Source organism: Camelus bactrianus, chromosome 19 (genome assembly GCF_048773025.1).
Source record: "Camelus bactrianus isolate YW-2024 breed Bactrian camel chromosome 19, ASM4877302v1, whole genome shotgun sequence".
Lineage (NCBI taxonomy): Eukaryota > Metazoa > Chordata > Mammalia > Artiodactyla > Camelidae > Camelus > Camelus bactrianus.
Window position 1 is genome coordinate 46,180,930 of NC_133557.1, and position 25,323 is coordinate 46,206,252.

Consider the following 25,323-nt stretch of genomic DNA (forward strand, 5'->3'; position numbering starts at 1 on the left):
CAGCAAGGCCCAAAAACACAATTTTTGGGTATTTAGAGAAGTGAGAATCCCACATCCAAACCACAAGACATCCCTTTGTCGCACTGAGAGTCTACACGGGGCGGTCATAAAGCTGTCTCCGCAAATCCATTCTATCCTGCACTTACGAGGAACGAACAGCTGTGCTCGGGCTGCCCACGTGTGTCATTTACACCCCACAGCACCTCTACGGGGGAGGGTCGCCTAGCGAGTCCCGTCTCTGCAGGACAGGAAACAAGTATGGGAGAGGCTAAGCCAATCTACCAGTTCTCCATCTCACAGGACTGGTCATTCCAGAGCAGGACTCGATCTCAGACCCATGTTTGTAACCACAGTACTACCGTGCTTTATGTGCTTTTTGTGTGTATAATACATTTGTTTCTGGCATGAAAGGATATTTAGTAAATTTTCGGTTGTCTTGTCTATCTCATTAGCTCACAATCAATCTTTATACTGTTGAACTGTACTATTTCAAAAAGAGTACAACGGGAAGAGCAGGGGTCAGAATAAGTGGGGCTGCATTCTTTATCTGGTACCTCATCTCATCCAAGTCCCCAACCAGGGAGAAGAAGCAAATGTTTTCATCTTTTAAAGAGAGGGCTCCAGTGATGGTGACTTACTCAACTCCAAAACCAAGGCTGGGGGAAGGGCACAGGCAGCAATCAGAGCAGTATCACCTGTAGGAAGGAGAAAAGAGCTCACGGGAGGGCTCAGGGGGTCAGCCTGATTTAATTTCAATCGATAAAAGAATACCACAGTCTGAAAATACTACCATGCAATGGATTTGCTCTTTCTTGACATCTAGCAAGTTTCCACAGCCCACATGTAACATTATCATGTACCAGTGAAAGGAAGAGTGTACAGACAGGGAAAATCAATGTCACAGGCAGGCTGAAAACCAGACTGGATGAAAGGAAGAGAAAGGGCATAGTTAAGAAGAGGGGAAAGGCTGGGAAAAAGACATCATCAGAAGGACTCTCAAGCATCATCCAACAATCATATTATCATTCATTCAAGAGAGGGTTACTGAGGTCCTATTTTGTGCAAGATTTTACACAGGGCAAAGCAAGAACGCAGCTTACATGGTGGCAGCAATTGGAGGCCTTCAAATACACTTCTGATCCCGGTAACTTGCACACTTTTACTCAGTATAAAGGCAAAGAAAAAAAGTAAAATAATACTCTGTAAACACAATGCATTGTTGAAAAAAATTAAAGAAGTCCTAAATACCTGGACAGACACACCACACACATTCCTGGATCAGAAGACAGCGCTCTTGGAGTGGCAGTGCTCCCCAGAGCGATCCATACATACAACGTGGTTTCGATTACAATCCCAGCAGGCTCCTCTGCAAAAACTGACTAGCTGCTACTACAATTCATATGGGAATTCGAGGGTCTCAGTAACCAAAACATACTTGAAAAAGAACAACAACATGAGAGGACTTGTAATTCTCAATTTCAAACCTTACAACTGTATCTCCAAGTGATATTAGAGGCCATTTTTAAGTTATTATTGTGTTTATCCTTATTTTCCAAATTCTCTAAAATGAATATATCTTTTACAATAAGAAAAATAAAAAGTAAGTTATCTTTTAAAACATGCACACCGATTCATTCATTGGGAAAAAAATATTTTAACTATAAAGAGGTAAACAAATATGTAGTGAAAAAGGACTACTTAAAAACAAGAGTGCATTTATATTTTTCATAAATTGAAATCTGAAAAGCACAAACACATCAAGATTCTAGGGAGACCGATGCAACATATTAATATTTATTTCCAAAATTCTAATTTAACAATGAAAACTCAAGAAAGGTAAAATCGTGGTTGACAGCCAACTGCAAACACATGGAGAGCAAAGGCCTAGAAATCACAGTTCCTTTAATTTTGCTACTACCTCAGTAGGAGAGGAAATTCCTCACTGAGAGGACAGTGGAATCCCATGCATAAGACAGGATACACAGTACAAACTGCACTAGAATCAGGGGTGATTTTCTTAGAAGAACTCTAAGGCTACAACATTGCTGAAAAACTATAAAAACATTGACAGACAGATTAAAACACAGTCATATATATTATAAAGAAACATATGAAGTCTGCTCCCATGTTGCATAGAAATACAAACATATTTATTCATTTATGGGCACTAATTACTTTATCCCAGGTAGAATATTTCAACTAAAACAAATAATCAATAATACACTCCTCTTGTCAAATCTAGTTGATAAGTTACTCTGCTATGTAACCATAATGTGTCTAAGATAGTTCTAAAATTAGTGAAAAAGATCTTTTTATGGTTCCCTGAACTCTTCTCAAAATTCCAAGCTAAATTTTAAAATAGATCAGAGCAGTATTTCTGTATGATCTTTTCCCTCGTGAAATGAACAACAGAGTCTGTTGTCAAAATTCTGTCCTTAAAATGGTTCACGAGCACTGTATCCTAAAAAATCTGCTGGACAGCAAGGCACTATCCAGACAATGTGACCAAACCAATGAAACACAAGGAAGACAGTGACCCTATTCTAGAGGGCTTATATAAGTGTCAACACAGGGGTTTTTATTTGATTGGTTTGATTGGGTAGCAAAATAAAATCACTCAAGTACTTTCTTCTTTGAGCATTCTGTAAGTCATGACTGTGTTTTTAGTGTCATGAGCAGGAAAGACTTAAGCATGACTTGATTAGGTCAACTAGCAACAATCATCACTGGAGAGTGAGTAATAAAGAAGTTAACTGATAGCAATGCTTCTGCCTACATGAGACCTAAAATAAATCTACACTGATATCCGAAAGGAAAATGAGGAGTTGAGGTCCCCAATGAGAAAACAAACTAACAAGAAATCAAAAACGGAAAGACATTTTCATTAACGATTCCAGGAAGGAATGGAGCATGTTGGTGAAAAGCACAGATGTTGGGGAAAACATGAGGGTCTGAACTCCCACAGCACTGGGTAGCTGTGACACTGATATGTCAGTGAAATTTTCTGCATCTCAGTCTCCTGTCCATAGACTGGGGACAACAACAGCACCCATCTCCTAGAACGGTCCTAAATTAAGTTATTTTATATATAAAAGTTTAAATAAAATACCTCAGATTTTAAATATTACCACAAAAGCACAAGGAACAAAGAAAACAGAGATAAATTGGAGTTCATCAAAAGTGAAAACTTTGCTTCAAAGGACACAATCCAGAAAGTGATAAAACAACACACAGGAGAAAATTTTTTCAAATCATTTATCTGATTAGGAATTTGTATCTCCAAAAAAAAAAAAAAATCTCCTACAACTAAACAATACAAAGGCAAGTCAATTAAAAATTGAATAATGGATCTGAAAAGGTATTTTTCAAGGAAAATATACAAATGGTCAATAAGCACAAAGAAACGATGTTCAATATCATTAGCTGTAATTGAAATCAAGTCAAAACCACTAGGAGAAACTGCTTCACACTCACTACAATAGGTTATACTCAAAAAGAGAGTAACAAACAGTAATGAGGTCACAGAGGAAGCGGAGATACCAGCCCTTGCTGGTGAGGACTTAACACAGCGAGGCCACTTTGGAAAACAGCCTGGCAGGTCCTCAGAGAGTTAAACATTTGGTTTATGAATGACCCAGCCTTTCTGCTCTCTGGGCACACACGTAAGAGAACTGAAAATAAGTGTCCACATAAAAACTCCTACAGGAATGTTCACGGCGCCATTATTCATCACAGACAAAAAGCAGAAACAAACAAAATGACTATCACCTGATGAATGGGTAAACAGTGGGGCCCAGTCATGCAGTGGAATATTATTCAGTAATTGCAAAGCATAGAGTACTGACCCAGGCCACAACTTTGACAAACATTGAAAACGTTACTCAGTGTGAAAGAAGTCAGTCATAATAGACGGTTTCATTTACATGAAATGACTCGATTTAATTGAAAATGTCCAGCACAGGCAAATCCTCATAGAGAGAAGAGTGGCTCCTTGGGGCTGGGGGAGAATGGGGAAGATGTGAATAACTGCTTATGTATACGGGGCTTCCTGTTGGGGGATGAAAATGTTCTAAGATTGACTGGAATGCACAATTTTGGGCATAGAGTAAAAACCGCTGTACATTTTAATGGGTGAATTGTATTAAAACTGTTAAGAACAAAAGCACCTCGGGCCAGTACCTTCCCATAGTAAATGCAAATTGCTAACTTTTATTACAGGAAGAAGAAACTGCCCTCAGCATGAAAGCAGGAGATCATCAAATGTGGGTAAACTGAAATTGGACAAGAGCATTTCATTTGAAACAGTTGCTGCGTGTACAAGAAATATTCAGAAGTAGGAGAATCAGTTTGATATCACGAAGAAGCATTCTGCTTCAAATGAAGATCAAGGATTCGGCAAGCCCAGCTGCTAAAAATGACCAGAGAAGAAACCTGGTTCTTAAAACAAGCACCAGAGCCAACAAGGAAATGGTGGTGAGGAAAGCAGGAGGCCGAAAATCTGGAAAAGTTAGCTACAAATAATTTCTCCACTGAAAATTCAAATATAAAATGAAAGTGATGCAATCCTGTGTTGATCTCACGTGAATGGGCTTCCTCCGGTGCACGACAGTTCTGTAACCCCGAATGAGAGACTCAGGAGAATCAGCAAGGTTCCTGGGAGCCCCAAGTGACTGCCCACCAGCACGCTGACCACCATCACATCTGCCAGGGTTCAATTGCAGAGAAGAGACCAACTTCTTAAAGGCACAGGAAATGTTGACCAGGGAAGAAAAGGCTGCAGTCAGTCCTGGGACAGAGGCCCTGTGAGCAGAGGCCAGAAGGCTGCAGGTGAACTGGAGTTGCCCTGGGGCAGGAAGGGACCACAAGGAAGCAGATCTCAATTCTCTACTCTCTCTCCCTCGGGTAGGAGAGATAAACCTGCATCCTTCTCACCTGGAACAGTGGGTTCTGGCTGGCAGAAATCTTACAGACATGGAATGATTATTCAAGACTGGAAAAAGTCCAGCAATCGATAGGGAGTAGGGAGCCAACTCCACGAGCCTATCAAATGCTCCCATATTTATTGTGTATAATCAAAGGAAAAAGTCATTAACAGTTGTGTGATAGTAAGCAGGAACTTGGGGAAAGTGGATGAGACAGAGATTATAGAATCCACCATGAGTACAAAGTCTTAGTGTATCTTTAGGGAAGTCATGGGGTGAGGGGAACAAAATACATTCTTTAGATATGTGAATTACAAAGCAGACCACCAGACCTGCCAGGTCCTTGTTTTGGGGATAACAGACTATCTAACAGCACACAAGCCCAGCTTTTATAGCTGAGGTCCTGCGTCCTTGCTTTGCAATGAGCAGAGTGCTATCTAAAACCTCAACTACGCAAGCAAAGCATTGTCTCTGCTTTTTAAGGCAAGGAGACAGGAGTGAGGATGCACAGGCGCTTGCTTGCAAAGCAGTTACTAAGCATAGTTTTTCTTCTTAAAGTTGACAGGCGGCCTGGGTCTGCTACAATTTGTTAACCCAATCATGGGCTCCACATGGAACCATTATGGAGAATACCCTGTGATGACAAATCCTGGTTTTGGGTCTTTTCCTGCCAGCTTCAGCCACTCTAGAAGGGTCTATGCACATCCCTGAATAACGATCCCACAGAACCACCCACACTCATAACTCCTGGTGTTTGAAACTTAATTTTAGCTCTACACAACTTAATTTAGAAAAGTTTCAGAAATAAAAGATATTATATACTTTTTACAGCTCATCATAGGACTGATTTTTCTGATTGCTCTAAGCTGCTTCTACTTGGTAAAGCACCTAATTCTGCCGGTGAATTCAATACTTTCCATTGGGCATAACTAGCCAGTTTGAGCTCGCTAACTTCAATTGGTCAAATACCGATACACTAAATTGATTTTATGGTTCATCAATTTCAGCCAGGATGATAGGGAGTGTCACTCTGTTCCTCAGCCCACCCTCAACTGTTTTCTCATCAGCAACTCAGGCTTCCTGAAAACAAAACAAAAAAAAGCATTTGTTTCCCTTCTTCTACACATTCCACAAACCCAACAGGAAACATCAGCCTGAAGAAAGTATTCAACACAAATGTTAAAACAGAAATCTATAAACCTGAAGTATCTCCATCTCCGAATCATGATACACAATGCCATAAGAGTAAGTGTGTCAGGCACAAAGCATGGGTCAGCCTAACCACCTGATTTATATTCTTCAAAGGAAGGAAGGTTTTCGTATTTTTTATTATCACTCTTTGTCATTGTTTCTGATTAAGCCAAAAAATAGTTTATGAAATTATTTAGCACTGCAATAACAGATTTTTGTTGTATCAATTACAGAAGGCATTCAGAGGGGTTCATACCACAATGAAACAAGCACTTAAAAAAAACAAAAAACCCAAAGAAACTAAGCACATAGATCATGAACCTGGATCAATGAGAACTTCATGTACCGCTGGAAGAAAGAACAAGCTATAGCCTTTTCCTTGAAAAATAAAACTACTTTTAAAGATAACTGCTAAAACACATTTCATCATTCATGTTGCCTTGAAAAATCTGAGGCACTTGTATCTGATTAGAAAAGCAATTCTGAGTAATAGTATGTTACAATTCAGTGCCAGTTTGCTTTAGAAGAAAAGAGAAAAGAAAAGCTAATGTTTCTCATATCCTGCATAAAGTGTGAAGTGCCTCCCTGCCTCTTTCTCCTCCCGTTTTCTAAGCTCATGCTCCCCAACCCTTCTGAAACAAGTATGAGAACCTCTTATTCCCAATATGCTAAATGACAAAAGAATATCAATTTATTTGTGTAAATATATGCCTACACCTTGAACTGGAGGAGAAAGGTATCAGAAGTCCATGTGGAACTTATTTCTACATTCCTAAAATCACACACACAAACGTTCACACAGACACAGACACATATCCCCTGGATTACTGGGCACTTCACAAGTTTAGGAATTCCAACTTCTAGAAGATAACTTTGTAGTTAGTTTAAAATTCAAAACTGCCAGCTTTTAAAAGCCTTGATCATCTGCTAAACCATCCAAATATCAAAGAGACTCAATTAGCCTTCTCTGTAGAATGTAATTTCCCAAGATGGCAAAACAGACCCTAGGAAGTACTGGATCCAAGTCTCATGTTTATCACTTGCTATGATCGTTTTTATGCACATTAACAGATTCAGTAAGGTATGTCCCAACAGCATTTATTCTTATTTAAATATTATACGTGTTCAATTGCCTATACAGACTATGTCCCATGATGGTGTTTAAGAGCTATTTTCTGTATTGCAATATGTATTTTTAAGTGCAGACAAGGAGAGTGGGTATTACTCAGTTGTACAGCACCTGCTTAGCATGCACAATGTCCTGGCTTCAGTCCCCAGTACCTCCAAAAAAATAAATAAAAATAAGGGCATATTTAAAAATAAGAATAAAGTTATAAAAAAAATAGACTAAAAACCACTGCAATCTAGGAGCCACAATTACAATAAAAAAACAAGTTTTTCTATCAAATATTAACTATATGCCAATCACAGAGACAACCACAAATCACACCTGATAACCATCACGTGTGATTCTCAGCAACCCTACTAAGTAGACACGGATGAGAAACCCGGCACTGCGGATGAGGAGACGAAGCTTGGAGGAGCCGGGGACGCTGACCGTCCTGCTCCCCGTGACACCACGTCTGCCCAGGGCAACCGCTGACGGAGCTGCACTGAGGGGACACCCAGCTGCATGGACCATTGGGGCACTGGGGAGTCCCAGAAAACACAAAAATTGTTCAGTGAAAAACCAGCTCAAATATATTACACTGTGCCACATCCTTTAAACAGGGAACATGACTGAGACTTTTTGATGCCTCTGTGTCCTTTCTGCCATCATTAATATTTGCCCTCTCAGCGCGACCAGTGATGAACTGGACCCCATATGAAATGCACTCAGATGGAAGATCATTTGAAGCTGTTTTATGAAGTTTGTAGGACTCTGTCTATGCCTCACACAGGCGGTCATCCATCACTTCTCCCCGGTGTGGATGTACCACCTGAAATCACTCCTTTCTGCTTTTTAAAGTCCCTTCATTTACTCCAGACTTTTCAACAGCAAAGCAGCAGCTCAACCACAGATAGTGGACAGCTTCTCACCAAATGGACTTGAACAGCCCATCGGAATACCTGGAAGCCCTTTTCTTCTATTAAACCCACTTTGAGGTAGTTCACCATTTTCTGATTGGTGGACTTGGCCTCTGACTGGCCTTCCCAGAAAGCTTCCAGCCTCACACCCGGGGATGGGATAGGACCCTGATATTGGGGTAAAAAAGTGCGGAAGGCGGACATCATCCAGTCAGGTCTGCACGGGTAGAAGTGCCACAACTTGCTCAAAAATTATGCAGTCAGCACCCCTGGGCTCCCATGGACTGATTTCACATTAACCAAACTCATGAGACACTGATGCAAGAAAACCAGAAACTTAACTTATTAATGTAACAGAAGACGTGAAACTATGAACCAGACTGCAATATCAGAGTTCAACCATGAGTACATTTTCTCCTCAATGGCCCAATCACGGGCAGGCAGTCACATGGCAAGCATGGACAGAAGTAGAGCAGGAAGGGTTTCTAGATTAACTCAATGGGCTAAATTTCTGTTATACCAACAGATCTACTGCCTGGAAAACAACGCTAATCAAGGTGCACACTTCCTGGACAGTGGCCGAGACACGACTGTGAGCACCTGTGTGACTCTCCTTTCCCTGTCCTTTCTGGGCTAACGGATGCACAGACGTACAGAGATCAAGGCATGCAGATACATCTAAACACCCAAAGCCCGTCTCTGTGAGCCTCAAAACCAGACAGCCAGGGTTTAAATACCAGCTCTGCCACTTACTATTTCTGTGACCTTGGCCAACTTACCCTCTGTGTGCCTCAATTTCCACACTGTAAACCTGGGATAAAAATCAAACTTTTCTTACTCGCTTGTTGAGAAGATTGAAGGATACATTTCTGTAAAACGCTCAGAAAAGAATGTAGCACATTTTTGGTGCTCAACAAATGTCAACTTAATATTACAGTGGTTTACAAGTCTCCTTTCTAATCATCTTCTGTGTTTCCTGGCTAGTCTATATCCCAAAAGAAATCCTTATTTCTCCTTTTATAAACTCTTGGGGTGCACCCTTCTGTTCCATCCCACCACGTCTTTAAACTGAGGGAGGGGATGCCTCCTCCCCACTCCTCTGGGCCATGGAGGGTGCTTCTCCCTTCACACCACTGACCCCTGGCCCACAGCTAGCCCTCCTCACACTAACAGAGTGAGGTGTGATTCCAGGGAGACAAGCAGGGCATGTGAAACCCTTCCTTTCCGTCCAGGGTTGGCCACCCTTGGGAAGCACCTGGGATGCTCAGCTCCATGGCAGGACATCCCTGTGCATGATGGGGCAGATCCTCTCAAGGGAAGGCTCACTGTGGCACAGAGATACCTGGGACAGGGTAAGTCTCTAATTCTGGGACACAGTATCACGACACTCATTTACCCACAGCCCTGAAGTTCATGGAGAAAGTGGCTTCATCAGTAACAAAGAAGACATTTAATGCCTGCATACTCTTTTGTATCATCTCTCAGTTGGCTGCTGGAGACAACATGTGTATAAGTATTGGATCCCCTTAAGCCCCGACATATATGAAGTAACAAAAAATTCTGTGGCTTAACATTGTTTCAGGGCCACTGTGTAAGAGTTCTGACTCTGCTGATGCTAAATTATGGGTATAGGAACTATGGAACCTCCTCAAATGTCTTTCATCATAAAACCAGCTTTTCTTATTTTCCTGTTTCTTAGTAGTTGCCAAAGACCATCAAATGATGGCTTCACACAAAACAGCAGCAAAAGTTTAAGAGCCCTCTTGACATACCCACTGTGGTAAACACTTTACATAACTTCTAATTCTCATTATTCTACAAAGCAGATACGAAAGTCCCCATCTCACAGACGAGGGAAAAACTCAGAACGAACTGACTCAGGCTCACGTGGCTCAGTGGCAGCACGTGCAGACAAACCCAAGTCAAAACACTACACCCCTTCTTATATGTACCAAATCAACCCCCACCAATAAGCACACAGCGGCGGGGTCAATACTCAGGGAACTCAATACACTTTTCACCTTTAAGGTGTTCCAGAGGCCGCTTAGAACTGTTTTATAAAATTCCGGCTCACTGGTTTCTAACACTGGAAGAAAAGTCCGATTTTGCCATTGTTTGCACAGCAAGTCTGAAAAGTTCACAGCGAGATGACAGAATAAAACTAAGATATAAGCAGAATAATTTTTCCAGGCAGAAAGACACAATGGACATTGTGGTATTCTGAAATATTAAGCAAAGAAATCAAAATAAAATCACGTTGTTTAAGCCTTCTTTTAAAAACAGGAATATTAAGACTTTAAGAAGGTGCAACAGTGTCACCTATGGCTAAAAATACCTTCCAGGTTCCCGGGAAACATGCAACACAAAAATTGCCTGTAGGATGAGAAATGAGAATCAGGTAACTAAAAGCTTGTGTACCACATACTGAACTTTGCTTCAGGGGAAGGGAGGGGTATTCAGTATTTAATCTGATATTGCTAATAGTCCTGAATATAAACAAAAGACATAGGCTCATGGAAACTCATCTTAGAAGAGGGAAGAATACAGTCCAGCCACTTCATTTTACAGGAGGGGAGACTGAAGCCTGGGATCTGTCCTCCTGTCAATCCGGAGCAAAGTTCCCCTAGGCCTCATGTCTTGAACTGTAGCAAAAACCAACAGATCTGTACTAGGCCTATATTCATAAAAGTCACGTCTGTATTTATCCAAAAGCAGATAATCTAAGCATCTTGCAAAATACTTCTCAAAGAGCCAGAAATCATACAAGTTTGTTGAAATACAAAAACATTTATTTACATAGTAAAACAACATGAGCTTTATTCTCTCTATTAAAAAGTGACAGGTCAAATCAATGTTTTGATATTTTAAACCTGTTAAGAGTGCAGGAAAAAAAATCAAAATTTTCTTTAATCACAAAAGTGAGAAGCTTACTCCCTGAAAATGATCAATGTGGATTTTTCTAAATTTAATGGATCTGTTCAGAATCACACTAATTTAAATCTCTGAGGGGATGGTTACACGGCAACATGAATTCTGAGTTGTAACAATACATATTCTGAGTAAATAATCTTCAAGGTTGTCTGCTTAAGGCAATTTAACTAGTCCCTGTCTCATTAGAATGATACAGATTTCATTAAAACTTCATACTGCACAAAAAAAAGGATCCTTGTTACTTTAAACCATATTCATATATATCATATATAAACATATTGAATATGCATCAGAAATAAGCCACCTTCTTTAGTATTCAGAGTTGATCCTTCTAAACTATCTGGCGTTGTGACAGCATACTTTTATTAAGCACATCTTGGGTGCTTTGTATACAAGGCGTCTAACTCTCACAGTCAGACAACTTAAACCATATTACTCAAATTTCACAAATGAGGAAATGTACTTAAGTCATGAAAACAAATTACATATTCATCATCAGGAAAGAAAAGAGTAAAGATTTTAGTTACTATATTCACTGACAATCTTTTCTTCAATACTAAGACTACATAAAACCAATTCAGTCTTTGTATTTCTGTCAATAAGGGCCACTAGACAAAAACATGTAACATCATAAGCAATGGTTGGACTTTCAAAGCCCACTTCTTTTTTGCACTATAATTACTTTTAATGTTTTGTTTTAATGCTTACAGAGCACTAAAATAAAAAAAATACTAAATTTTTAAATCATTACCTGAGAAAAAAACATTTCTGAAAATGTACAATTTTAATTTATGCCACTCTGTCTCACATTCTCACTGGTGTCTCTCCTTTCAAGGCTTCATCAGGCTGAGATCACTAAAATTGGCCATTTATGGACTTAGAGGTGTTCGGGAAACCACTCAACGGGAGGCTGATAAGAGGAGCAACTCAGATTGCATCCTGTGCAGCCAGGGTTCCAGCACAGAGGTAGCCACCACCACCTGAGTACGATTTGGGACAAGCTGGCCCATCTCTCAATCACTCAGCTGCAAAAATGGAGACACTGATACCTACCCTCAAACACCTGCTATCAAATAAAACATGAGGAAAGCATTTTAGCCTTAGGTAGGTGTCCACTCACAGCGAGATTGGTCATTATGATGATGAGGATGGCTGTTAATAAGTTAAGCTAGACCAAAAAGTAGAAATCAACATAAAGGAGAAACATTTTAAGTCAATGAGCATTTCCTTTTGGATGGATTGCAGAATATTCTATTGATTTTTTTAATAAACCAAGATTTGTCCATTAATTATAGATTTACAGGTTCATGGACAAGTCTCCAGAAAAAGAATTAGAGGCCTCTAACCTCTGAATATTAAGAAAGTAATGTTTAAAAAAAACAGCGGGGAGATTATACTTCATTTGGGAAAGTATGTGCTTAGCATGCATGAGGCCCTCAGTTCAGTCCCCAGTAACTTCATTTAAAAAATTTTTTTTAAGAAATGGAGAATTAAAGCAAAATGATGGCGGAATACAGAATTTTTTTAGAGACTCAACTCAGATTTAAGATGGGGAAAAAAAATCCATTTCTCAGAGGAATTCTTGAGAACTATGTAAACTGGGTCTGAGATGTCTAGTCTTTTAATATTATTCAAGAATTCATATTACCAAGTCTTAAAACTACCTGATAACCCACAGTGGTGATAGTGATCGTAACAGCTGCCAACACGGATCGAGTTCCGGCTAGGACTGCTCTGTTCTGACATCTCTGTCCCTGAGGCCTCACCAGGCTGAGAGCACTAAATTCGGTCATTCATGAGCATCACGTGTAAGTCCTACATTTGGGCTTCTCACTCCCCCCTCCCCAGCCCCTCTGAGGGAAGCATTGTTATCATGTTCTCCACCCGCAGATAAGGCCACTGAGGCACTGAGACTAAACCCGTTCCAGGTCACATCGGCATTAAAGGACGTCTGTATTTCTGCTGTTTTGCTTTTGACAAAGGAATCTGAGATATCAATTCAAGAGAGACAGTTAAATAATCAAGTCTGTCTGGTCTTCGCCTCAAAGAGCAGATACTATAAATTCCTGATGTAGGATGAGGCTGCCGCCACAAACTGACTCAGCTTGAAATTAATATCCAACATGAAGCAGCGGATATACGTAAATATTCACGAGTGTCAACTCCACTCACGGGTCTGGGCCCTTCACTGCCTGAACGGGGGTGAAATCCCCACCCGTGTCTGGGAGGGAAGCGCGGCTCTTCCCAGTCTCACCCAGGCTTCACGGGCTATTTCCACCCCCAGACTGTCCTCAACGATTAAAAAGCTCTCAAGATTTTTACACCATGCAAAACTAAAAGACATTTCTGCAGATGGAGCACTTTCTCAGGCTTAAACCTTTTTTGCCTACACTTAGCAAGGGGGAAAAAAGAAAAATGACTCTGCAAAGTCTCTGAGCCTCACCACTCACAGGAGTAGAAAGGCCACAGCAGAAGATGACTCTTCACATTGCAGGGTGAGGCCAAAATAAAGTGGCCCCAACAGGCACTCCCAGAGACAGCGCTCAGCAGTCTTCTGCACACTCACGGCTGTGCATCCCTCACCACCATCTATCTCCAGAACACTCCGTCATCCCAAAAGAAACCCCCTGTCCACTAGTAGTCACACCCCATCCCCCCTCCACCCAGCCCCTTGCAACCATCACCTGCTCTCTGCCTCTGCATGTGCCTATTCTGGGCATTTCAGATCACTGAAATCAACAATATGTGGCCTTTTGTGTCTGGTTCCTTTCACTTAACATGCTGTTATCAAGGCTCGTAGGTGTTGAAGTGGTATCAGCATCTCTCTTTGTTTTTTTTTTTTTTTTTTTTGAAAACGTTAAAGTTTATTAGAAGGTGGTAAGTACTATCAAAAAGAGTAGAGTGGAGCATAAGGTATTGGGTTTCAAAGGGAAAAGGGCAGGTTGAGCAGTCAGGGTGGACTTCCCAGAACAGGTGGACTTTTTCAACTTCCCCTTTTATTTTTTTCTTTTTTATTCACTCTTACGTCTGAATAATGTTGCACTACATGGAGATACTACATTCTGTTCATCCATTCAGCAGCTATGTATGGACGAGGTCCAGAAGAATGAGTGTAAGAGGTCACTATCAGGGATGGCATTAAACAAAGGGCAAGATGTGCTTAAAAAAAAAAAAGCCAACAAACAGAGGCACAAGGAAATTCAGTGAGTTTCTGAGCAAAGTGCATGCTTGCTTTGGCAGGATTACCGTGCAGGGCTGAGGCGGATATTGGCAGGAATCACGGTGAGGGAGTCACCTGAGAAGACTCTCCACTGCAAGTAGCTCAGCCATTTCTCCTCCCTCATCCTGTATTGTTAGAGCCATGTTTCTTGGTTTCTCTTATTTCAAGTAATAGCACTTTAACTACACATCTGATCATCTGCATCAGACCATCTTATCTCCAAGCCACAGAAAATCATTCACTGACCAGAGCAGCTGCAGGACATAACGGTGATGGATCAGGGAGTACTGCAGCATCCCTGCCTGCAGGCACAAACCCCACATGTGCCCTGGTGATGTCCGGAATATAAAATGCATGGAAATATCTCACTGCTGGTACACGACATCTGACCCTAAATTTCCCCAAAATCATGCTGGCAAAGCATTACTCAACCCTCTCACTACAAAAAAAAAAACAAAAAAAAAACAAAACAAAAAAAAACCAACAACAACAACAAAAAAAAAGGCTAAGAAGGCAAATTTAGGCTCTTCCATTGAAAACCAGCAACCATCATTCCCAGTATCTGAGCTGGAATGCTCCTGACTTCAAAAACCACTGCGCAGTTACTTTTGAATCGTGAAAGGCCCATATGTATTCCACGTAGATTATATTACAGTAGGATTTTTCATTTCAATATTTCCAGTTGCAACATTTGCACAAGAAAGTTTATGTTTCAGATTTAAAAAAATCAATTATCTTCCACTTTCTTAATGTTGATCCTATTTTTATTTTATAAAGGGAGCTATGCTGCATATTATAAACCAACTGTTTGGTTTCTGCAAACAAGACCTTTATGACCTCACTATTTCAGAGCAAACTTTAATGATGCTTTGAGAGGTGGGGCCTGTGGCGCTCACTAACTGCTCTTTAAATACTGACAAGGATGTGCTATTAAGTAATGCAAAGGCTATAAGTCCACATTAACTCAGAAACCAAAGAAACTACACCAAAGCCTTACTTTATCATTTTTATATATTCCTATTCTTTTGAATATTAATGTTCTTAAAAGATATGATTTTTTTTGAGAAAGATAACAGCTGTATTAAATTTCCTCTCACCAAGAACGCAATTTTTATCAAGAATAAAACCCCTATGGAAATCCAAAAGACGGGATATTTCTACCGAAGTGTACATGCAGATCTGAACACAAACTTAAATTCTATCAGATCTCACACGAACGAGCTCAACAAAGTCCTGGGCTACCCTGGAACTTAGCTCTTCTGTTCCAAATGTTGGCTGAGCTAAGATCATCACACAAGGCAGGGAAGGAGAGAAGAGGAAAATCCACCTGGCTACCTCCATCTGTTTTCTTCCAGCCAAAAGGCGCCGCTAGGGCGGCCCCGCTAACAAGCCCTCCCCATAAGAAAATCCGTCATCCACACTGCCTCTGCGGTCCCCAAGAAGCCCCGATGCCCCTCTCCCACGGGTCACCTCCCAGCCTGTGAATGGTCTTCTAATGCCCCCCCAGTTGGTGGCACCCTCCCCTTCTTCCCCGTTACACACACACACACACACTCAGAGCAAGGGCAGCCTTCCCAAAGCACAAATTTGATTACATCACCCCACTTCAAACCCTTCAGAGGCTCCCTGGTGGAGTTCTAACCCCACCCCCGATACTGCTCGCCCAGCTTCACCTCAGTACCCAGGTCCCCAGTGATCTCAGGGGCCCCCTGACCTGCTCCTACTTCCCACTTGCCTCCAGGCTCATTTTGACTGTTTCTCAAGGAAGCCTTCCCTTCCCCTAACCTCCGCACTTTGTTCCTCTGTTCCTAGAACATTCTAGGCTAAGTCAACTTCTGACACTGCTAAGCTCCCAAGAAGCAAATACATTTTGCTTACTAATGGGGGTCCACTCTCTCTCCCCTAGACACTCAGAAGTGCTTGTGTTATGAATAAATGAATGACGGGGTAGGACTCAAAGGGACAGACATACCTGCTCTCGCCCATCCAGACCCTTCTTTCTGTAGAATATCAGAAGCAAAACAAGAAGTACCTTTTCTGAGGGTCACTTCCTGCTGACACCCTTCACTGCCTCCTGTGTCAGTTCTAGTAAAACCCAAACTCATCCAAAGCCTTCCACCCAAGGCCCTCTCCAGTGTCCTCCCAAGCAGGGCACTCTCCACCCTGGACCACACAAGGCACACTCCCCGAGTTTCCACCCCACAAGCCTCTAGGCCTCTGCCCGGGCTGCTCCTGCCACGTGAGCCATCTTCTTGATGCCTTCTGGCTGACACTTACTACGTCCTCACAACTGAATGTAGAGCCCATTTCTTCCAGGAAGTCCTCTCTGATAATGTCCTTTAGGTCTTGGCTGGGCTCCCTCTACATCAGCACTGCATGGAGACCAACTGGGTGTTTGCCTGCTCCTTTGAGACCACGACCTCTTGGGGGCCACGTGTGAAGGAGTGAGAGATTACAAGAGGGGTGGGAGAAGCAAAAAGCAAAAATCACAGCCCAAGTCCCAAATTCAAGGTTTCTTTCTCAGAAAAAAACAATAAAATATTTCACACTTATGCAATCTGGTTACTATTTTTGTGGCTTGTGGACACCAAGAGCTTGGTGTTCTAGTCCAAAACCCAGGTTACATGCAAAGAAATGTATATATTCATATCCAAAGGAAACCAGAGCTGCTCAACAACAGTTTGCAGTTAGAATTGAAAGGAACTTTGATAAAGGCAATCTCTCTCTCTCTCTTCTTTCTTTTCTAGCATCATATAATTTTAGAAGTATTTGCGTGACTAAGAGATGGCTACAGCCCATGATTCTGCACTGGATTGTTTGGGGCTGAGGAAGCCCAGATTACATGCACTGTGTAAATGCAATCACACCAACACAAAGACAGCACCCTGGTGGTGAAGCTGATGTTCCAAAGCAGGCAGCCTTATGCTGTAAGAGAACTCTAAATAGAAAGGAAGAAATGCAATGTTCTGTACTCAATTTCGTTCGCTATATGGGCCATGAACTGATAGTATATCTTGTCTAATGAAACCCAAAAATAAATTGTCAACGTCGATTTCCTTCATCTGACCGTTTTATGCTAACTTTATATACGAAACCCTCACTCCATACAGAAAGCTCAGGCCTACCCTGCAGCACAGTTACATCCCGTGGAAGAAAGTCTATCAAGGGAGAACTAGAGAGTTTCCCTTCAGAAGCTGCTAAGTCTGGTTTTGCACCTGTACGTCATTTGCAACCACGTCATCGTCAAAGGAGTAAGACCTTACCTCTGTGGGGCGAAAAGCACTGGGGTGCTTCCGAACCATCAAAGAACACTGAGATTTGTGAAACAGTCCTGAGGCACATAAGTTGCACTTTTTCTGAAAGGCTCCAAAACTGACCCACTTCACCATTCCAAGTACAACAGGGAGGTACCGGAATTAGTAGAGAAAACATGCCCTTGAGATCTGACAAGGCCCTGCTTGAATCTTGCTACAGCATTTACTATCCGCAAAACAGACCAATTCCTTAACCCCTCTAAGAAGGCTTCCCAATCTGCAAAAGGGGGCTGCCACCTCCCACCTGGGAGGCATGGATGTGAATGCAACACGCAAGTATGGCGGCCGACTGGTACCTGATACAGGGCCTGGCTAGTTTCCTTCCGCTGCCCTCCTCCCCCTTCAAGCTTGCTCTGTTCCCCCCGGTAAGGGTCAAGCCCCTGGAACAGACTGCCTGATTCTTCTGTGTGTCCCCGGATACTTGACTTACCCTTAGTAGGCCAGAAAAAGAACTGTCTCCTCCCCAGTCACCATCAATGTTCTTAAGAGTCTGAGAATTTTTAACTCTATTTTGCAGGGAGACTATTCCAGAACTGTCCAAGAACCATTCTCCAGGTTGGCTCCTCACCCAGTGCCCATCCCTTCTCACCTTAGATCCTCTTTCTGATTGCCTTCTTTTCATGGGAAAGCGAGTCCAGTAGGGTGGGGACTTCCTAGGCCTCCCTCTCTCCCTCACAGGTGGGTGTGACTACCTTCTCCCCACTCCAATTCTAGCTTCTGAGGAGACTTCCCTCCCGGACCCTGGACCCTGCAGCCTCTGCATCGTCCCAAGACATGCACACGTGGCCACAAACTTCCCTTCAGATTTATTCCTGGGTGGCCCTCCCCATCCCCCCGCCCCTTAAGGATAAATGGCATTGCTCTGAAAATCGCAAACGCTGCCACTGACTGACACACCAAACCTGCATGGTCTGGGCTTTCCTCCAACCGAGGCACAGCCCTGCCCCCCTCAGCCTCAGTCTGCACCTCTCTAGATGAGCTCATCCACCTACACGGCTGTGAACACCAGCTAAGAATGACGACTCCCAACTTGTATCTCTAGTCCGGCACCTTCACCTGAGCCCCAGGCTCATAGACCAGAGTGCGTCTTTGAAGTCCTAACTTGGATGACAAATGGCATCTTAAAAATGCCTCATGTCCACCATTTACTCTGGAATTCGATTTCTGGAGGTACCTCCCAGTCTCCCCATTTTAGTAACAGCCCCAGCACCCACCTATGTGTTTGAGATCACATTAAATTTCCCCTGTTCCCTCCCCCTAGCCCTGCCCTGGAATCTGTCTTGTCATTTCTATCGCTAAGCCCATCTCAAGTCTGGTTCTGCAGGGACTGCGGCCGGAATCCCACAAGCTCACAGCATGGTGCAGTGAGACACAATCTTCCGAAGGGTGCTCCCTGGAGGGGGAGGCATCTCCTGGCACGGGTCACCTCAGTAGGCACTGGATTCTCACAAAGGAGGCTCAGGAGAAGGGACTCAAGGTTCTCCCGTGGTCTGAACTTTGAAGGGCCCGAGGTCTGTGGAAGCTCCTAATTAGCAGAGACACTTGCCAGTGAGCAGATGTGGATGGAGGAACCCAGGCAAGGCTGTTCTCACTCAGACCCCTGGGCTCTCAGGAGCCACGGGAAAGGCCTGTGTCCAGGGCACAGCCCAGCCATCACAGATCCCAGCCTGCATTTGCCAACCCGGACAGCATAGACTCCTTCTACTTGCGAAACTTACATCTGTTCAGTTCCCCCCGAGATGTGTTGGACTCTTTCAGAAAGTCTGGCCTGTCTCAAGCGAGACCAAGTCAGTGAAGGGTGAAGTGTCGACATTTGGACCAGAGCATGAAAGGAGAAACAAGACCTCATGGCCAGCATGACGATGATGGCCAAACACTTCCCCCGGGTGAGATGAACCAGAGTGGGGGTGAGAATCCAAGGTCCTAGGTCGGTCAAAGCTTCTTCCTACACTGCTGACTTAGGTCTTGGAGACTCACTCGGCAAACTAACGACCCGGCCGTCAGTGGTGGACGTCAGCTGCAACAGACACAGAGTCAGCTATTTACTGCCAACATGTGTTAAAAGTAAAGTCCTGTGCAGGGAGGACTGCATGGCTGCTGAGCCAAACCACAGACCTGGCTCTGCATGCCCACTGGCTGAAGCAGAGAGGAAGCCACGGTCCCCTTTAGCGGACCCTGTGTCCACCAGATCCAGGTGAGCCAGCTACTTAGGAGAAGGCCATGTTGTCCTGATACTCAGAAAAAACAACCTCGTAAAGGGAACAAAAGAGTGGCATGGATTTTAGACCGGCTTCTGCCCCGTTATGAAGGCAAAGTAAAGTAAATGACACTGGGAAGTTGAATGCAAAAAAAAAAAAAAAAAAACCAAAACGGTGACTGCTTCCTCCAACAGCTGCTCACCCACGAGCCGGCCACTTCCTCACCAGTGACCGCCGGCCAGGCAGCGCCATCACGCACGTCAGAGAGCGACAGCCAGGAACCGCGTGCCGAGCACGTTTGTGGAAAAGCAGGAATCAAGCAAGATGCTGCAGACTTTGACTTTACAAGTTTAAATACTCCATGAAAATAATCCCTCAGCAGCCGCCTAAATCAATTCGTATCTCACTTCTTCAAAACAATCAAACAAATTTAATAAGGGCGCATTTTTCACCAAATATAAGGAGGACCAAACAGTTTCCTCAAAGCAAGGATTTTAACAGGTATCAAACACCAGTGGGTGATGTGATAACAAAGCAAACATTCCAAAAATTAGAAAATAAAAAGATGACTAGGATAATACATGGATCAAGGCAGCTGTTAAGTTTTTGCCTTTTAAAGTGATGGAGACAGCACGGAGGGCGATCCAGCTATTTCCAATGCAGGGTGTGCACAGCCCACGTTTTCAGACGCAACAACATACTCAAAGGGCAGTACAAGAGAAAAAGGAAAAAAGAAAAAGGAAAAGAGGAACAGGCGAAAATTAGAAACACACAAGAACAAAAATGAATTTGACAGCCTGTACAAGAATTTACGTGAGTGTGTGAGGCCAGGGACCCAGGGACAGTGAGACCCATCCTCACCTCCTGCTCCAGGGAAGGCAGGGACCTGTGTGGAGCAGTGCTGCCGGGGGACACCAACGTGGTCAGAGCCCCAAACCAAAACTCCACCTACATGCGTCTAGACAGCTTTTGAGCTACAAAATGTGGTCACATTTCAGGCTGTTTTACTCACTCCCACCAAGAGTAGCAGGAGAGGATTAGGCTCTGCTCCTGCACCAAAGCATTGTTTTATAAATTAATGACTGTATAATAGTAAAAGGAACAATGGAGTAAAAGTGACTGGAGAAGAACGTGCTTGACCCGAGCTCACTGGCCGCATTATCTCACTGACGTTCAGATGCTGGCTGGGTACTTTTTGTACCAAAACAGACAGACCCACCAGGAGGGAGGTTTAATGCGCTGCTGTATTTTGATGCCGAGAACCATGCCTGGTACACGATTTTCTGGGTAAACAATGGAGACTGTGTCAACCACTATGGGCTAAGCACACATCCAACTACTCTGCCAAATCCCAAGGACAGACTTGAAAAGGCAAAAACAAGCTGGCATTCTCTGGTGGGTCTACAGACTCAGAGCCAAGCAGTTGCTGAGCAAAAATGTCACCAATGCCTCCTATGATAAAAGAGGAAGCACTGGCCACAGGGCTGGGGCATGGCTCCAGGCTTCCACTGCTCATGCAGCAGTCTGTCCAGGGGGAGAAGTTGGTCCCTGCCTACGTTGCACCGATGCACCTACCCGGACTAACGCCTGGGGGCTCAGCAGGAGGTGACAGGTGAGGTGAACGGAGCCAGTCTGGGAGAAGCCCGGTGCTGGCAGCTGTGCCTTCAGCAGTGCCCAGGCTCCTAAACCTGCCACCTCATCTCCAAGGAGAAGAAGGGGAGTGCGGACATGTAGATCACAGGGCCCTGTCAGGACAAGTACAGATAATGGCCATGACATGCCTTGCCCCTTCCTTAAGCCATAGAGGCATGCCCGGGGAGGAACTGAAAATTCATGCAGAGTTCGCCAGGCACCACACGCAAGTGGGACTCGGGTCCCCTGTACCTCTCACTCACAGGGCTGGTCTGGACTTTCTTTTTATCAATTCTCTGGCACCTTCTTCTCCAACTGACCAACAACGAGAAATTAGGATCTGATCTTGGGTAAGTTCAAGAATCACAGATCACCCCCTCCACAGCGGACCCAGCTGCACGTGCTAGGAGCTCAGACCGTCACCTGTGAGACCGCCATGAGCGCTCTCCAGACTCTAGGCCCAAGGCCGTAGGCCTGGGAGACACAGATTCCCTCACTCTCCGCAGCAAAGGGGGACCACCTCTCTGCAAAGGCATCTCAACCTCTCCTGCCCGAGGGACATCATGATGGACACACGGGGAAACAGAGCAGAAGGTGGGGATTAGGCAGCCCAGAAGAGCTCGTCTGCACTTTCGAGGTAAAGTGAGGCCTTTGACATAATCACAGGGACAAAGTGAATATGAAACTTTCCCTGCTCTGTCCCAAACTCCGTGACAAGACTTTTCCTGCGTAAGGAGTTCTTTCGGAAGTCCCTGGCGGTGTTCCTGATGTCCTAAACTGGCATGGTGACTGTCGGGCATGAAGAGAGTGCCTGAGCCGTGCAGGTGCTGCGCCTAGGAGTCAGGAGACACCGGCTCCACCCCCAGCTCAACCGGAGCCTCATTTTGCATCTTGGGATTCAACATCTCATCTATAAGCAAAGGGATGAGACTGTCCCAGGACAGGCTGCCCATCAGTAATGAAATGAGATCCATGTAAAGAAAGTTTCCCAGTTGCCACATTTAAAAAGTAAACAAAGAACTAAACAAACAAACAAAAACAATCCTAGAAACTGATTTTAAGAACTGATCTTACTTATTCTACTGTATGTAAAATACTATCATTTTGACATGTAATCAATATAGAAAGTAACAAGATAGTTTACATTCTTTTTCCTAGACACGTCTCAGCATCTGATGTGCATTTGACCTACAGCACATCTCAGCTCAGACCAGCCTCCTCCCCAGGGCTCCTAGCATCATTGGCTGTGGCTAATCTATTGGACAGCAACTCCAGGGGTCCCACCAGGTTTCCTGTCTGAAAAGTAGGAGGCAGTGTCCACACTAACCCTAAAAGGATCTCTCTGAAACAAAGGTGGATTCACTTTTAAATGTCTGTAAACCGGCGGGCTGCACCTCCCTCCACCCTTGGCTACTAGACAGCCCTCTTCCTTGCTGATCCCTTTCTGGATGTAGGGAAGCAACCTGGCACAGAACCAGGGCGAATGGGCTGCCAGGTAAATTACCTTCTGTCTGTGTCCAGTCCCATGAAGTCCTCCTTCTCAAACAGGATGCAGAGGAGCGGGATCTTGTCCCCAGAGTTGTCGGGGGCCCCATCCAGCCACTTAGACTTGAGCAAGATGAAGAGTGACTCAGTGAAGCCCTCGCTCCTCTTCACCACACTGCAGTCCTTGTAGATTGAACGCCATGTCGGTGCGTGTCTGCTCGGCTACCTCCCCATGCAGCACAAAGACAAAGAGCTGAGAGTCATTAAGCGTGGTGCCATACAGCTCCTCTGCACGTGGAGCTTATCGAAGGCCTTGGCCTAGAGGCAGTCCGCAATGGTGACAAGGCCCAAGACCTTGCGGTTGGTCTGGAGTTCGCTCCACCCATTCTCGGGCGCATAGTGGTGCCTATAGTAGATACAGAGTGCCCACTGGGAGCCGCAGGGGATGATCCGGCTCACCAAGGAGATTTGCTTATAAATGCAAAAGAAATTCTCCTCTGAGTTGATCCCAACGGCTTAGACCACCACGGGGAGAGTCTTGTAGTCCTCAGCACTCTGAACGTAGTCAGGGATGCTCATGTTGCAGGCCCTGCCGAGAGGGGAGAGGAGATCGAGGTACATACTGTTCTGCGGGCTGCGGGCCCCTCTGGGTTGCCGTGACCTGGTGTGTACCAGCCAGAAGGCAAGGGAAGTCCAAGCAAAGCCGGGGGTACAGTTTGTCCTCAGAGTCTGCACATGGCTACCATAGCTCGGATCACATTACCCAGCTTTTGGTCTAGTTTTCCGGGCCCTGCAGAGAAGGATCATTTATTGTTTACTGTACCAATCACCTAGCCAGACCCTTATGCATAGTCAGTCCTCAAAACTGCTGAATAAAGAAATGAACAAAGGAACTGCTTTCCCGAACCCGCTTCAGCAGAATATAAACAAAAGAACCACAGTGGGATCAAAACATCTGGATTTCAACTCCAATTTATTTGAACTCCTAAGCTGCAGAGTAATGGATAAGAAAACTTGCCTTGGGGAGGAGGGTACAGTTCAGTGGTGAGCACGTGCTTAGCAAGTACGAGGTCCTGGGCTTAATCCCTAGTACCTCATTTTAAAAAATGAAACAAATAAATAAATCTAATTACTCTCCTCAAAAAATATTTTTAATTCAAAATTCAAAAAACACCTTGCAATTGACACAACATTGTAAACTTGACTATACTTCAATTAAAAAAAAAAATCCTTGCCTTACAAGAATATATCTGGATTATGGATATGTAAAATGTAAAATGCCTAGGGTACCACCTGCATAAAAAACGGGAACTGTACAAATTTACTATCCCTCCTTTATGAGCTATATTTCCTTTGGGGGGTTTATAACTTCGCAGAGCTAATTTTCTCAGATTAAAAAAGAAAATATTACCTGATTATCAGTACTGCTGAAGAATCAGATAACCCTATGAAAGCATCTGACCCACTGAGGTTACTCAATAAAAGTTGGTTGAATGAATGAATAAACAAGCAAAGTGAATGCTGCTGCCTGCCACAGACCATCATAATGGTACTGCCTGGAAATTCCAAGCCCACATTCCACCCGACTCTACATTAACCATGTGGGTGACCTGGGCATGCCTGTGTGCTTCTCTAAGGCCCAGGTTAATCATGAATAGAAATGAGGGCAATAACACAAACCTCAAAGTGTTAGTGAGTCAGTAATGAATTGTACCCCAACTTTGCAAGGTGGAAGCATTAAGGAAAATTGGGCAAAAGTCCATAGGCCTTCTCCATATAATCTCTTATGACTACATGGGAATCTACATTACATCTTAAAATAAAAAGTCTAATTTTTTAAAGAGGCTATTGAGGATAAATGAGCTCACTGTCTCAAATAAGGAACACACAGTACAAATAGGACAATGCCCAGCCCATGAGATACACTCAGTTAAATTTCCCACTGAACCCACTTGTCCTTCCAACTTAAGAGCACGAGGATGGGTCCTCGTGGCCAGAGGACACTGCACCTGAAACTAATAAAGCTAATGTTCCCCACTTCCAACAGCCCCTGTCACCACCCTAGGTCTAATTTTGTATTCGTAATTTTTTTTCTTTTTATTAAATAGAAACCCCAAATTGCATAGCCTTCAGGTCACCAAAAACTGACCACAGAGATCATGATGGCAGCCTTTCTTGGTGAAGCAATAAAATGAAAAGCCATTTCCACAAGGCCTCTGTGTAAATATACTAGGGATCTTCATCCTGGACTGAGAGGAAGAGGACTGGGGAGGAGGGGGCAATCTGAGGCACACAGACCCATGGGCCACCTGTCCCATGATGGACTTTAGATTCAACCCTCACTTCCCAGAAACTTCAAAATACACACAGACAGATTGCTATGGACAAGATTTTTTTTTTTT

General features: G+C 43.7%; 1 long non-coding RNA gene across 3 annotated transcripts in view; it reads right to left on the reverse strand.

Annotated features, from left to right (window-relative positions):
* LOC141574105 (uncharacterized) overlaps positions 1–23,843 on the reverse strand; it is a 59,506-nt gene extending 35,663 nt beyond the window's left edge. For all 3 annotated transcript variants that reach the window (XR_012500781.1, XR_012500782.1, XR_012500780.1), the window contains exon 1: positions 22,941–23,843. This is a non-coding gene — a long non-coding RNA (uncharacterized LOC141574105). The remainder of the gene's footprint in view (positions 1–22,940) is intronic.
* Between the last annotated feature and the right edge of the window lie 1,480 nt (positions 23,844–25,323).